This window comes from Trachemys scripta, chromosome 2 (assembly GCF_013100865.1).
Source record: "Trachemys scripta elegans isolate TJP31775 chromosome 2, CAS_Tse_1.0, whole genome shotgun sequence".
Lineage (NCBI taxonomy): Eukaryota > Metazoa > Chordata > Testudines > Emydidae > Trachemys > Trachemys scripta.
The window spans coordinates 114,836,905-114,852,851 of record NC_048299.1 but is presented as its reverse complement, the minus strand read 5'-3'; the positions used below and the strand labels follow the sequence as shown (position 1 = coordinate 114,852,851).

General features: G+C 39.4%; 1 protein-coding gene and 1 long non-coding RNA gene across 2 annotated transcripts in view; one reads left to right on the top strand and one right to left on the bottom strand.

Annotated features, from left to right (window-relative positions):
- The window catches only part of GABBR2 (gamma-aminobutyric acid type B receptor subunit 2), an 835,193-nt gene that overhangs the window by 644,239 nt on the left and 175,007 nt on the right, over positions 1-15,947 (top strand). The window lies entirely within an intron of this gene.
- Positions 5,912-15,947, bottom strand: part of LOC117872725 — a 109,888-nt gene continuing 99,852 nt past the window's right edge. The window contains exons 2-3 of the long non-coding RNA XR_004644568.1: positions 12,237-12,396; positions 5,912-6,116 (exon numbers count right to left, since the gene is read on the bottom strand). This is a non-coding gene — a long non-coding RNA (uncharacterized LOC117872725). The remainder of the gene's footprint in view (positions 6,117-12,236; positions 12,397-15,947) is intronic.

Genomic DNA, 15,947 nt, shown 5'->3' with positions numbered 1-15,947 from the left:
TACTCCCAGTCCCAAGAGACCAGTCACTCACCCAGGTCAAGTTGCATCCTAGATCTCATACCAAAGACCATGCTGGTAGCCAATTCTATAGTAACCTAACTAAAGGTTTATTAGCTAAGAAAAAGAAATGAGAAATACTGAGAGGTTAAAGCGGTAAAATATATGTACAGGTAAGTCACAGTCTATAATTCAAAATGGTAGTAGAGATGCATTAATCTGCCAGTTTCCCACAAGTCTCTAAGGGCAACCAAGAGTAAATCTGGAGAGCTCTGTCTTCTCATTCAGTTATTCTGCCCTCTTAGAATACAAACAGTCCAGAGATGCAAAATCTTTCCCTGAATCTATACTTACAGCTTTTTCTTACAGAAAACAAGCTGACACGGTCACCACCCAAATGGGCTCTTTCTTTGATTAGCCGAAGGAAAGGACCACATTTAGAATCTTTGATCTCTGATCATCAACACAATGACCACTTGCTTTGAAATTAGTGCTTTCCTCTCAAAGATCTTCATTTGCATTACACAAGTCTTCTTTCTCTTTTGATGGGTATTTGGTTACAGGGGTATATACAGAATAAATATTTGCCATTACATTACAACAGGATAAGTGAAAACAATGCATGTAACATCCCATTAGTTTTCAATGAAGTTTAAACACCAAATACATTCTCATACATTTAACAATCACTTTCATCTTTACTAATACACAAGTGAATTGGCCTAGGGCTTTGGCATGAGTTAGCACCTGATCTGCCAGTGTCACATTGATGTTAGCTCACATTTCCTTCCCATATTTCTATCCTAAATTTTTTTTAATTATTTCTCTGTCTTCTCTGAGATTAGAAACACCTCATAATGTGTCATCTGCATATTTAATTAATGTGTGGTTTAATTCTTCTTCCAGATAAATAATAAAGATATTAGGATCATAGGAGTATTTAATCCATTCCAGTTTCCTGTCTCAGGCAGTACCAGATGGTTCAGAGGAAGGTGTAAAACCCAATTAAAAAAATTAGGCAGTAACATGCCTATAAGGGAAGTTTCTTCTCAACACATAGCAGTTTATGGTTGGTTCATGGCCTGAAGAATGGCCTATATTCCTTATGGCTGGAATTTTAAAAAGGTCCTAAGGGAAGTAATTACCCAGATCCCATTGAAAGTATCAGTGGTAGTTAGATGCCTAACTTCCTTAGGCAATTTGAAAATCCTAGTCTACAAGTGTTTATTTTGTGCAACTGGTATTTTTAGTATTTATAGAGCATGAAACTCACCCTTTATGAGCAGGGCCAGCCCAAGGCCTGTGCATCACACACAGTCCATTTGGGCACTGTTTTGAGGATTGAAATGGGATTTATGTTGTGCAGAAGCTTTGTGCTAGCCCTGTGCAAAAGGGTGAATTTCACCCTTAATCCTCTTAAATAAAACTGATCCTAACATTGATCCCTCCTGTATCCAAGTAGATACCTCTCCCTAATTTGATATATCACACTTTATCATTGCCATCTGCTATTGTCGTTTGGTCAGTTTTTAGTCCACGAACCTAGCTTTTCTGAATATTTTGTAAGGTGCTATCCTTAATTCATCCACATCTCTTTGTCATTTTAAGCATGGAAATTAATGTATGAATTTAAATACATGGTCATGGCTCTGGACTGTCCAGTTATCTTTATCTTCCCATTTATTTATGCAACAGATTTTGCCATGCTAGTGTCATTCATTTAAACTGTGTGCACCAATGACCCCTTTTGCATATGCACATTCATGCATAGGTTTCAACAATATTTTGAAAATGTTGTTCTTGGGTTTTGAACCAGGATACCAGCATGTGTTCTTCAAAACTTGTTTACATTACTCCCCTGGGGAAAAATGCCAAGGACATATTCACAATACAGTAGTGGTAGCACACAGAATTTATAAACATTAAAACATTACCCCATACATCCGCTAAGCTGTATTTCATTATTTTAAAATAACTCTCTTAAAAAATAAAAGCAGAAATATCAACTAATGGCTAGTTTAATCCAGATATGACTAGCCAAAAAGCTCAAGTATTTTTTTGACCTAAAGCAGCATTACCTGATGGAAGAATTAGTTTAATCATTACCCTGATTTGCACAAACAAATAGAAGGTGCCCTTAAGGGACAGTTTTCCAGATATGATCTACAAATCCCATGAAGGCAATTATAACAGATGCTATTCTCTTCTGATTTGCTATTATATGTTTCACTAAAAGTGAAATAGGCTGCTTTAGTATAAAGAACATACATTTGGGTTATTTTGAATATTAAATCTTTCTCATCATAAAGAGGAATAATCATATTAATTAGTCTGGAAATGTCCTTAGGAGTCAGGCATTGTATAATTCTCCAAAGAGTATCCATTCTATTTTTAATTTTCATAGATGAAAATTTAATATTCTCATTAACAATATGGAACATAGCCATTGTTTCTTAAAAGCTGATACCATTTCTAAAACTTCCATACACAGGTCTACTTCATATGTGTGATTGTGTTGGTTAGTTACATTAAAATTTTGAGAATTGGAATGCAAAAATAAAATTCCAAATATTTTAACACTGAAAAGCTATTCCTGACTTCATACTTATGAGAAAAGCCTAAGAAGTAGAATCTCAAATGAACTTGATCATTGCAATGTGTTTACTAACAAGATGCTATCTGGGTTAACAGATAAAGAAGCTTCCTTACAAGAAATAGATCTAATAGGACTTTAAAGGACATGAAACTAAATTTGTATAATGTTTATGTACTGAGGGTAAGATGTCTTTGGGAGAAACAATACATGACAATAACAACAATTTATATAGATTAAGAACGGCAGGATGGAGGTGGCCAACTGGTGTAATGGAGAGAGAGTGCTGCTCTGCATCGTGTTTCAATGCTGGGTTCATTTAATGTCTGACTAATATGTTGCCTTCTATATGGATCAGATCACTCTTGCTGGCTACAAATACTAGCCTTAGGCAGGTTTAATAGGAATTATGCACATACAGCCAGTAGTGGCTATTCTAATAAGTAAGCGTGAGCTCCAGGTTCAGATTTTCAGAAAGAAATAACAATAAGTATACAGATAGAATAAAGTGGTTTTAGAATTAGTTAGACCGTTAGTCTAACAGAAGTATATCTCCTTTGGCTTTACCAGTGGTAAAGCAGTTGAAGGTAATACCTATCAGCACTTCACAAAAATTGGCAAAAGTTCCCCCACTTTCCAGAGCCCATAGCAAGTGAACAAGAAACTAACCTTACCACAGTTTGTACTGTCCACTGTCATGGTTTCCTTACTATTAGAAAACCACTTTCTGAAGATGTTCTAGAAACTGGCTCTGTAAATAATAAAATATTGGTTAACAATGTTGTTCATTGAAGTTCTTTACAAACATCTAATAAATTCTCACAAAGCCCTTGGTGGCAGGTAAAAATCATCATTTTACATATGCAGAAATATAGGCGGAGATATTAAGTGATTTGTCCTATGTCAAAAGATTAGTATGAAAGCCAAAATTAGAACTCAAGAGCTCCTGGCACTCTACCACTAGATTATACCTCCTTCCCCCAGCTAGTAACCTGTCTCTGATATCTCTGACTCATGTTGAGATTGGCTGGTGTTAGCATGGTAGTCATAGTGTCCTGCCCAATTACACTGAAGCTGGGTGGCAAGTAGTCCTGCACCTTCCAGTGGTTCTACTTCTTCCAAATACAGAATGGCAGTGCACCAATGCCCCCTTTGTTGCCTGCTTGTCTTTAGCTAAAGGAATCTCGAAGTCCAACCCACTTGCTTCTGAGCTAAGCCTCAAGGGTTTGCCATCTGCTTTCATTGCTAACTCCTAATAATAATAATAATAATAATATTGCTATAAAAATAGTTTTGTTAATGTACAGTTAACATTCTAAATGTATATCTATAGCTTAAGGGCAATAATGTAATGGAAGGATTTAGTTTTTAAAAAACACATATCTCTGAAAATCAAAAAATGCAAAGTGAAAGGGATACCATCAACTTGAATTCTAGTTACTCGTTTTTTAAGTAATATCAGGTAGTGCACCTGCCTCTGACTCAACCTTATCAATTTTTGTAGTTTTACAATCACACTTTTTTATTTTTGTCATTTCCCCCCCGTTACTGTGTGAAAAACTCATAACAAGGGAGNCCGTATTTAAGAGGTCTCACACTGCCAGGATATTGGGCCAAACCATAAAGATATATAGGATTAAAATGTGATACTTGTCATAGTGCACAGTGTGGTAACGGTGTAAGGGCGGAGTTAAAACAGTTTGGAGTACTTAACTCTGCAGATCCATACTTTCGAATATTTGGTGGTGTATTTTTAAGTGCACCTTCAAGTTAAAAACCTTTTCTGTCAGAGAATTGTTTACCAACTAGTGCTATAAGTAACACCTAAGATTAGTACAAATAAAAGAGGCTGGAGAGAAAAAAAGTCTGTTCATTTACTTTATGCATTTGAGAATACTTTGTATAGTCAAAAACAACAAGGAGTCTGGTGGCACCTTAAAGACTAACAGATTTATTTGGGCATAAGCTTTCGTGAGTAAAAACCTCACTTCTTCTTTGACTCTATGCATCTGAAGAAGTGAGGTTTTTACTCACGAAAGCTTATGCCCAAATAAATCTGTTAGTCTTTAAGGTGCCACCAGACTCCTTGTTGTTTTTGACTATACAAAGTATTCTCAAATGCATAAAGTAAATGAACAGACTTTTTTTCTCTCCAGCCTCTTTTATTTGTACTAATCTTAGGTGTTACTTATAGCACTAGTTGGTAAACAATTCTCTGACAGAAAAGGTTTTTAACTTGAAGGTGCACTTAAAAATACACCACCAAATATTCGAAAGTATGGATCTGCAGAGTTAAGTACTCCAAACTGTTTTAACTCCGCCCTTACACCGTTACCACACTGTGCACTATGACAAGTATCACATTTTAATCCTATATATCTTTATGGTTTGGCCCAATATCCTGGCAGTGTGAGACCTCTTAAATACGGTCATTTCAGCTGTAGCTGCAGACATCTTATACCATGTTTGTTGGGCTCTAGCTAGTAGAGTATATTCAGTCTAACCACAAGAGTGTATGGGAGTTTAGGTATCTACAGAGAGAAGTAACCACAGAAAAATGTGTTGGGGAAATAGGAGGGAGAATTTTAGCAAGCCAGAGCTGGCCTTCAGCAATTTCTGTCCTTCACCCCACAACACATTTTGTCCTGTCCTTGTTTATTTATTGTACCATTTTGACAGTTACATTTTCTATTAAGTAAAACCTTTTTAAAAATTACTTTGCCTCTCCATTTGGTCTTTTCACTTCCTTTATGGTATTTCTTTTCCATTACTAATTATCTTATCTTTTCCTTTGTCTTTTTCAATCCATTTTTTTCTCAGTATTTTTTTTTCCTGTGGGCTTGTCTAGATGAACAGTTAGTACACAGCAAACTGAGGTGTAAATCTACAGCATACTAGCAAGCCATGCATGTCTGTGGGGCCATGCTGCCACACACTAAGTGTCCTAGTGCACTTTAATCTACTCCTGTGTCAAAGTGGAGTATGTCAAAGCTCAGTAGGAAACATTTAGGGCGCGGTAGCAAAGTCCACATTGCCAGTAGGTATGCAGCACATTAATGTGATGTAGCTTCACACTTCAGCTTGCCATGCATAAACTATTCAGCTAGACAAGCCGTAAATGATTTTATCTTTTTTCCCTTTTACCCCTCAACCTTGACAAGATCCAAACATGGGACACCATGTCTGATAAAGATACAAAATGGGGGGGGGGGATATTATTCATGCAGGAAACCTAAAACTTATTTACACACGTTATTTACACAAAAGAATGAGTCCACATTTTGTTACTTCAGTTTCACAATTCTTTATTTCTGATGTGTATATTTTTAATAATAATAGTGAAAGGATACCAAATTTGTGTGCAAAGTAAATAATTTGGGGACTAAAATGAGATGACTGTTGAAATGAAGGACGTCTATTGAGGTTCTGATGTGGCCTTCATCACTGTAGTATCTGGGTGTCTATTAGTCATTGATGGATTTGTGAATTGGAGAGAAGTGCCTCCAACCCCTTCATCTTTCTTTTCCTGTATTGTGTTGAAACAAAAAATTCAATTTTAAATTAAAAGAAACAGCCTTTTTTTTTTTCACTTCACTTGGAAATTACCTGTCAAAAATACAAAAAGTGTAACCAAAGATGACACTTTCCAACAAACAAAAAAAATATCATTTTCTGTGAAACCCCATTTCTGGTGGGAAATTTTGTCAATGGAAAAATTCCTACTTGCTCTAATGGTAAGGAACAGCAGTAACCAGTGAGGGAGGCACTGGCTGCTGGGAAAAGAGACTGCTCATTTCAGTAGTAGCAGTTTCCAAAGTTCCGTGTGCTGCTGCTGGGAGTGGCTGCCCTTCAGAGGCACCTGTCAGATTTATGGGTGTGGATGAGAAGTGCCTTGGCCCCCGATAGAGATCAAAGCTGGCTACAGTGGAAAGGAGCACTGCAGGGTGTGCCGAGCCCTGCTTATATATAAAGTTAAAATCTGGAAACAATGTTTTACACCAAAATATAAACCTCTGAAAGTAAGGATTTAAAATAAAATTGATAATAGGACCTTAACCATAGTAGAACTCAAAGACATGTCTATAATAATACCAAGTGGGGACACATTTTTTTCCTTTGCAATATAGTGGAATGCATGCAGTGAGTCATTTCTTTGAAGTGTAAATGCACCTTAAGAGGGATGTTAAATATTTCAAGTAATTGGTATGAACATGAAATCTCTCATTAGTGTCTGCTAGCCTGCTGCAAAATGCAGATAAGGAAGTGCATGTGCTGGTACAAGAAAATATTCAAAAATTCTTGAGGGAATCTATCCCTGCCTAGAATTGCCCCTCTTTTTCTTGCCATCTCTCTCCATGTAGCCTATATCTACTGCAAGAACACTAGTTAAGTGGAAAATTAAAGAACTGTATGCATGTTAATCTCCCTGCCACAAGGCTTTTCCTTATACTGACATGACAGACAGGATCCAAGCTGCAAACCAAAGTTATTCTTCTACCTTCTTCAAAGACAGACTTTGAATGTTGCTTATTTTGAAAGGCTTTTGTTTATGTCATGTGTTTGATTTTGAAATGCGTTTTAAGTAACATTCATTGATGTTCATTTTGAAATTGATTTGGCTGTCTAAAATGAAATAACAGTAATTAATATCCCATTTCATGATTAATTTAAATAAATCACATATTAAAAACACAAACATTAGATCATAAAACTAATTATTTAAGCCTAGATTGTCTCATTTGGGCATTGCCCACAATAAGGGGCAGTGTGGAGCTGTATTGCATTCCAGAGCTACCAGGAATCTAAAATCTTCATGCCCACTGCTACCCCCCATTTTTGGTGAAAGACCTGGGATTAGAACTCATGGGTTCCTAGATAGTAGCTCAGGGCACATTCACCTGAGCTACAAAATATTTTGTAGAGAAGATGTCAGGCAGAACGGCAACATATCCAAATATTAGCTATTCATCTCACAAATCCCATATATTAGTAAGTATAATTGAGCTTTGCAGGATCTGACCTATCCTGGGTTTTGATTACACCACTTAGGGCCTTCTGACTTAATTATTTCGCTTATCAGAGAAAAGGATAAGAATCAAATTGATCATGGTCTAGACGCACCTACATAAAGGAGAAAAGATCTGCACTAGGGAACCCTTTAATCCAGCAGACAAATGCATAACATGGTCCAGTGACTGAAAGTCAAAGTTAAAAAAACTCACATTGAGAACAAGATAGAACTTTTTAGCCATGATGGCAATAAATGATTAGACCATCTTACCATGTGATAAATACATCAGCATTTGGGCTCTTTAAATCAAGATTGAATGTCTTTCTACAAAATATGCTCTAGCTCACTTACATAGTAGGGAAGATTAGTCCCTTCCAATGCAGGAATTACTGGGCAAAATTCTATGGCCTGAGTTATGCTGGAGGCCAATGGTCCCTTCTGGCTTTAAAAAAATCTATGAATCAGTGAGTTCTCTGCTTTTACCATTGGCCTTGCATCTATCAATCCAATAATAGAACCTCACCTATGTGAGCGGCCTTCCCAAGTCTGATAATTTATAAATCTACAGAAGGTGCCTAGCACAGTCATTATTCTTGGTGGCATGACCAGGAATTTGTATAAACCAAATTGGAAGATGGATGCTTACCTTGACCTGATTTATAGAGAGAGGAATCTGTAAGTACACTTAAAGAGATCAAATACTGTCAGATATTTGACTCATTCAAGTTGGTATAAGTTTTCTAGACCAGGTTTTCCACATTTAGCATAAAAGCACTGAGTTTTTGGTAATCAACACAGAACTGTGTCAGCACCTTATTCTTAATTATTAATAATACTTAGTATTTTATAAGTGTTTTCCATCCTCAAGCCTTTACAAATATTAATGAATTTATCACTGTTAAATGTTCATCACATTAATAAAGTCAAACCCAAGGTAGAGGGGTACTCTCCACTCTGCAGTGGGTGGATTCTGTTTCTCAGAAGGTTGGGAAGGAAACTTGCTTACACCACACCTTCGTATTGCTTGACTGCTTCAGAACAACCTAAATTCTCATAATAAAAACAAATTATATTATTATATCTTTATTCTTTAAAAAAAACTAGGAAATTATATTGTAAAAAAATATTTTAAAAGAACATTATTTAGGTCACAAAGTCAAGCATGCGAAATTAGGAAATACCAAATTTACCATTGCTTGCACAATTTTAATTCAGTCCCTTTCCTTATGTTCATTATGATACAGTCTTTAATTACATGTTTTCATACTATTTTTCTGCAGGACGCTTGCCTCATTCAGGGTGAATATACAAGGCATAAGAATTAATGTTGTACTGGCAACTGTAAATCTGGCATTTCCTAACTTTTGAGCACTTGACTTTGCAACCTAAATAACATTATTTTAATGTAGGGGTTTTTGTACACAATTAACTGTTAAATCTGTTACCTCTCTGCACCACTACCTCGCCTCTTTTTGTCAGCAAAAAATAGTCCTATAATGAGTCTTTAATTCAGAGAGAATTATTTATTGGCTAAAGGCAAAAAGTGATAAGCATGAAATTATAAATAGCTCCGAGGCATTCAAACGACAGAAGATGCTGTAGTAAGGTTCAGTCATCATTTTGCATTATCTAGTATTGAATAGCCCCCTAAAAGTCATTCCTACACATCTAAATCTTCTTAATATTTTGTAATCTTCCCCCTCTATCATCTATTCTACTGTCTTGGTATTATTTGCTGTCCTCCACTATCTTGATATCATCTACAAATTTTCACACTGCAAAGTTTACCCTCTTTCAAGTCACTAAAGGAAGAGAAAATCCTATTTTCCACTATGAGCAGAATCCAGGAAAGCACTTAAATACATACGTAATCTACACTACAGCACATGACTAGTCCTTTTGAACTCAGTAGGATTAGTTTATGCTTAAAATTAAGCATGTGCTTAAGTGTTTTGCTGGATTGGGGTCTAGGAGCACACTGGAAGGCCTTAAACATGACAGAACTACTGTTATTCCACTGCCTAGGAGAGCAGGCCACACAGTGTGACTCCACATTCCCTGGGTGCCAGAGCACAACTTATGGGAGCTGTTTCTGTGGGTACATCTACACTTCAAGCAGAGATGTAATTTCCCATTCAGGTTGCTGTATGGTGCTAGATTTGATCAACCAATAGCGCTAAAAATAGCCATAGTGGTGTGGGTGGCAGGCTACCTGCCTGAGTAAGGTTCCTGAGCGGGGTCAGGTGGCTTTTCCCTTCCTCTCAACCATTCTAGACATTCCCTCTGTACGAAGCTCCTTCCTCATCACTCAGCCTGATGAGAGCCTGCCTCGTTTCGAGCTGCCACACTATCTCTGGTGCAAGCTCACCATTTCATATGCACAGGTGTGTTGCAAAGGACCACACTTGGGAACTTGGAATCAACCCTCACTTCACACTGCTGACTCTCAGTATTGACTGGCTAAAATGAATGATGCCAGCCTAAGCCCTTCTGACATATTTGACATTTTTCTTTTATTTACTTCTACATCTCTGGTTTATCTCCCTACTTAATTGTGTTTTGAATTTTTTTCCATCTTTATTGTACCTCTTGTGCATTTGCTAATAATAATTCTATGTGTTATGTTTGAGGAATAGAGCCACATGAACTGACACTCCCAGGACTCTTACACCATCCTGTTTCCCTTGAGGAACTAGACAAAAGTTTTGTTTTCCCTAGGGTGGATGCTCAGGTCCTACCTTCTAAATCAACCTTTCACACAAGACTATGACTTGTCCCACAGATAAGCAGGTGGGCTTGGCCCTGCATAGGGCTTATGAGGTTTGTATTGTTTGTATTATGAGGGGTGGGCATAGTGGCATAGATATATTTGGCTTGAGGGGTGGAATGCAGCTATGGGACTAGATTCTTCCTGCCCTTTCCCTGTTTTCCCAAAGCAGCCCTACTGAAATCAAGCTACCACCCAGGAACATTGTCCCCACCACTGCTGATGTTTGCAAGATTGTGGACTACCACCTCCTCAAATACCTGGGTGAAGGAGGTGATTTCTCAGGGGTACTCAATGGAGTGCAGCTCAGGACCCTGACTCTCCTGATTTAGTTTAACTCCCTGGCCTTTGGAAAAGGATAGGTCCCTGGCTCTTCTCTCAGAGATCCAGAATCTGCTCTGTTGCAGAGCAATTCTCCCTGTTCCTCCTGAAGAGCACAGACTGGGTTTCTCTTTTCAATACTGTCTTATGCACAAAAAGATGGAAGGCTTCACGCCCGTTCTCAAGCTCCATGCATTGAACAGGTGTCTGAACAAGAGAAGGTGCAGGGTCAAAACCGCCAGGTCTGTCCTTTTTTTTCCTGCTCTAGGGCTTCTCGCTCTCTGCTACAGACCTGAAAGATGTCTGTTTATGTATCCCAGTTCTACCAGTGCACTGGTGCTTTCTATTTCAACCTTGGCAACAACTGTTATCAGCTTATTACCCCACACTTTGGTCTGTCTTTTGCCTCCCAGTGTCTTTACCAAGATCCTGATTGCTGATCATTTTTGGGAGGAGATACACTGTACCCTTACCTTAATGATCCCTTATCTTCATTCAAGCCCTTTTAGCCTCTGATGTCAAGGAGTCTTGCAACAAAGATAGCCCTTACCTTATAGGGCTCTACCAAATTCACGGCCAAGACAAATGTGTCACGGACCGTGAAATCTGGTCTCCCCGGTGAAATATGGCTATGGTGGGGATTTTGCCACCCTTACTTCTGCACTGGCTTCAGAGTTGGGCAGCTGGAGAGTGGCAGCTGCTGTCCAGGCGCCTAGCTCTGAAGGCAGTGTCACTGCCAGAAGCAGCACAAAAGTGAGGGTGGCATGGTGTGTGGGGGGGTTATCACTTTTTTTTTTGCGGGGGAGGGCCAGCCTTACAGGTGGGTGATGTGGACGACTGTCCAGGGTGCTGTGGTCAGGGGAGAACCATGGTCACCCTCACCACACACCCAGAGCCAGCCCAAGGCCCCTTTAGCCTCCAAGTGCTGGGCCTGGAGCCAGGGAGGGGGCACCCCAGGGCTGGGGGCACCCCAGCTGGGGGCTCCTACCTAGCATTAGGCTTCAGCTGCTAGTCCCGGCTGGGTGGGGAGGGACAGGACTTCCTCTTCCCCTGCACAAGCCACTCTTGGGGCTGGATCAGACCCACCTCCAGGAACCTCCTCCGGCTGCAGGAAGCTCCACGGCTGGGGCTGGGAGCCCAGCTCTAAAGGAAGTGTTGCCACCAGCAGCAGCACAGAAAAGAGGGTGGCATGGTATTGTATTGCCACCCTTACTTCTGTGTTGCTGCTGGTGGCGGCTCTGCCTTCAGAGCTGGGTGTCCAGACAGCAGCTGCCATTCTCTGACCACCCAACTCTGAAAACAGCACCACCAACAGCAACAGTACAGAAGTAGTAGTGGCAATACCACTTTCCCCCCTACACTAGCCTTGTGACCGCCCACCCACAATCACCTTTTGAGTCAGGACCCTCAAGATTACAACACCATGAAATTTCAGATTTCAATCATCTGAAACCATGAAAATTAAGATTTTTAAAATTCTATTGATCATGCAATTCCTAGTTATATGGGAAAGGAGGGAAGACGTATGACAAAGGAACATTACATACCTGGTCATTCTTTTTATCATAACCTCCTCTTCTTCCGTCCTATATATTACCTTTCTCTCTTCATGGTGCTTTGCTGCTGATATCTATATATTGTCCTCTTCTCAGTTTGACACAATCTTTCATTCAGCTTTTGCCTTTCAGAGTTGTACTGGAAGTATCTCTGAAGGGATTCAAGATGTGGGAGGATTATATGTCTGTGGGCAAGGTCTCACAGTTCTTTACCTCCCTGCTTCCAGTTGATGGCATCATAATACTATCTGTCCCTGATTTCCATATGGTAGGATGGGAGAAGAAGAAACTATGAGAAACAGAATTACCGGGTACATAATTTCCCCTTGTAAATCAGTGGGATTACTTGTATGAGAAAGATGAGCAGGATTCAGCCCCAAGCATTTGTTTATGCTTTCTGTAATTCTTTCATTACCACATGAACAGATATTTTGTTTAATCTTTTATTGGGCCTAATTTTTTGTTACACCACCTGTTCTTCATACTGCAATTAGAAAATTATGCATTTGAGAACTACAGTGTTACCTGAGAATCAAGTTCTCTTTGCCAACAGGCCTGATTAAAGCATAACATGGTACAGGTGAAAACCAGAATGTGAGTGACAGCATGATAACAATGTTTACTTAAGACAGTTTTATTCTTTATACTTTTCGCCAGTGAAATCTTACATTTCCAGGGTTTTACTAAACAGCAAACACAATTGGCCAAATGTATTGCTGGTAAAAGTGGGCACAACTGCACTGTCATCACAGGCATTGTGCCTCCATATGCATGTGGTGAATTTAGTCCATAACCCCTGTGGGCAAGATTATGGTCAACTCTTACCCAGCTTCAGTGAGTAGGGTATAAAAACCTTCCCTTTCCTTCTTTTGATCCCATCTTTCATAGTCCCCAAGGATGGTCAGAATGGTAGTCCCTGTGCTTGTGGAAGCACAAGGACTGCTACCCAGTTGCTCCCTGGGTGTGGAGGGGAGGAGTGACTGGAGAGAGGCTATGCTGCACTCCTCAAAGGGGTGTCAGATTGCTCTCTCCTCAGTGTAGCTATGGCCTGCCAAGAGCCATTGTGTGTCTCTCTGAAGCAGAAGGCCACCTGATGCTCCCTCTAGGGTTGTACAGCTCTTCACTGCCCTCAGTGCAGGGATAGGGCTAACTGCCACAAGCTAGTGCAATGTTAATTATTAGCCCTATTGCATTTTAAACAAATTTTAATTCTAAATCTCTCAAAAAACAGAAGTAGATTGAGATTCTTTTTAATTGTAGGAGCATAGGAATTGTGATACTGCATAGACCCCAGGTCCGTCTAGTCCACTATCTTGTGTCTGACAGTGGCATTAGTAGGTGATTCAGAGGAAGCTGTAAGAACCCCACATTAGGTGTGGGATAATCTGCCCCCAGTGTGGGGTCTCATCATGATCTCTAATAAATTGTTGTAAATGCTAAAGCACGAGGTTTAGTATCCTTTTCAACATGTTTGTTGTCATTAGTTATGATAACTCTAGATACTCTTGATATCCATATAAATGTCCACTCCCTTTTTAAAATCTTGTTAAGTTCTTGGCGTCAACAACTTCCTATGTCATCAATTCTAAAGTTTAATCACATGTCTGGAAAAACATTTCCTTTTAACGCTTGTGAATTTGCCACAGTTTCATTTCATTGAATGTTCTCTTGTTCTTGTGATATAAAACTGGGAACTTCTGTTCTCTCTATCTACCTCATTTATACAGTTCAGTATTTTATATATTTTTATCATGCCTCCTATTTGTCTCCTTTCTAAAATAATCAATCCCACTCTTTTCAGAGTTTTATGAGAGTTTTTCCAGGTCCTGAATCATTCTCATTACCCTTCTCTGAACCTCCTCTAATTCTACAATATACATTTTGAGATAGGGTGACCAATACTGCATACAGTATTCCAGATGAGGCCACACCACTGAGTTATATAAAGACATTATAATATTCTCAATCCCATTCCATATGTATCCAAATCTTGTGTTACCTTCTTTGACCACAGCTGCTCATTGAGCAGAAGTCTTCTCCAGCTGTCTACAGAGGTGCCTAGATCCCTTTCCTCAGTTGATACTGTTAATTTAGAACCCAATTTGGTGCATGAATAGTTTAAATTTTCCCTCAAATGTACATTACTTTGCTTGCACAATGAATTTCATTTGCCATCATGTTGCCTATTGCTCTAGCTTCTTTAGGTCTCTTGGAACTGTCTCACAGTCTTCTCCGGTCCTGACTAACCTAAATTACTCTGTGTCATCTGCAAATTTTGATGCCTCACTGTTCCCCTCCCTTTCCAGATCATGAATAAATATATTAAATAACACAGGATCTACTATGGAATCTTGAGGCACCCCGTTATTAACCATGATGAAAACTGACTATTTAATCCTAGTCTTTGCTTTCTATCTCCTGGCCAGCTTTTGATCTATGGCAATACTTTGCCCCTCATCCCATGACTACATAGCTTTTATAGTAGTCTTTTGTATGGGACCTTGTGAAAGGCCTTTTGGAAGTTTAAATGTATGATGTCCACCTGTTCTCCTTTATCCACTATTTTAATGACATAGGGATAGCACTGACTCTGTAGCCCAGCAGTTAGGGCAGTCACTTAGGAGACCCAGGTTCCAGTCCTTGCTACAATGAATATTTAAGTAATTTATACAATGTGGAATAGCTTCATCAGAAGAGACTGAAAGAGACCTACCCCAGAATACATGATAGCCCAGTGGTTAAGGCCTGAGAAGTCTGAAACCTGGGTTCAAATCAGGCAGAGAAGGGATTTGAAACTAGGTCTTCCATATCCCGAGTGACTTCTTTAATCACTGGGCTATAGCATGAAAGGACCACCACCAGCTCATCATCATCTTATATGAGCCCAATCCAATAGGCAGTCTCAGCACATACCTACCAGGTTAGGACCCACAGAACAGATAGGCAGGTGGACACCTAGTTTGAGGATCCCAACAGGCTTAGGCATGAGCTAGGTGGTGGGCATCAGGACTGGGGCAGCTTTGTGCATACCCAACAGTGGAAAATTAGGTTATATCTACATGGCAAAAACAACCTGCAACAGAGTCTCAGACTGTGGGTCAACATCCTCAGGTTTGTGCTACAGTGCTAAAAATAGCTGTGTACACATTCTGGCTTCATCTGGAGCTTAGGCTCTGAAACCTGCCCCTCTCTTTCAGAGCCCAAGCGAGAATGTCTCTACAGCTATTTTTAGTGCCATAGCATGAGCTCTGCAAGCCCAAGTCTGAGATTTGCAGCCATGGGTTTTGTTTGCTTGCTTGCTTTTGTGCTATGTAAACATGCCCCTAGGTGCATAGGTAATTTTGCACTTACAGGTAGCAGTTGAGCAGGGGTTTTGAGAATCTAAATTTTGGATTAAGGTGAATTAAGCAGCAATTAGAGGCCTAAATTCCTTTATACGTATACCCTAAAAACCTAATTTAGATGAAGTGAATTCAGAACTTAGGCCAGCAGTTTGCCTTTAGCTAAGGTACTCGTATAACATGGCAATGAACACAGTAAAAAACCTAGATAGAATTCAAGTTGCTGTTAGGAGGTATTACAGTATACATGGGACCTGATTCTCCTTTCACATCAGTGTTAAGTATTGTACTAGCTAGTGTAATGCAACTGACGTTACTGAAAGTATTCCTCCCTTAGACTAATATGAAAAGAGTAGGAGTA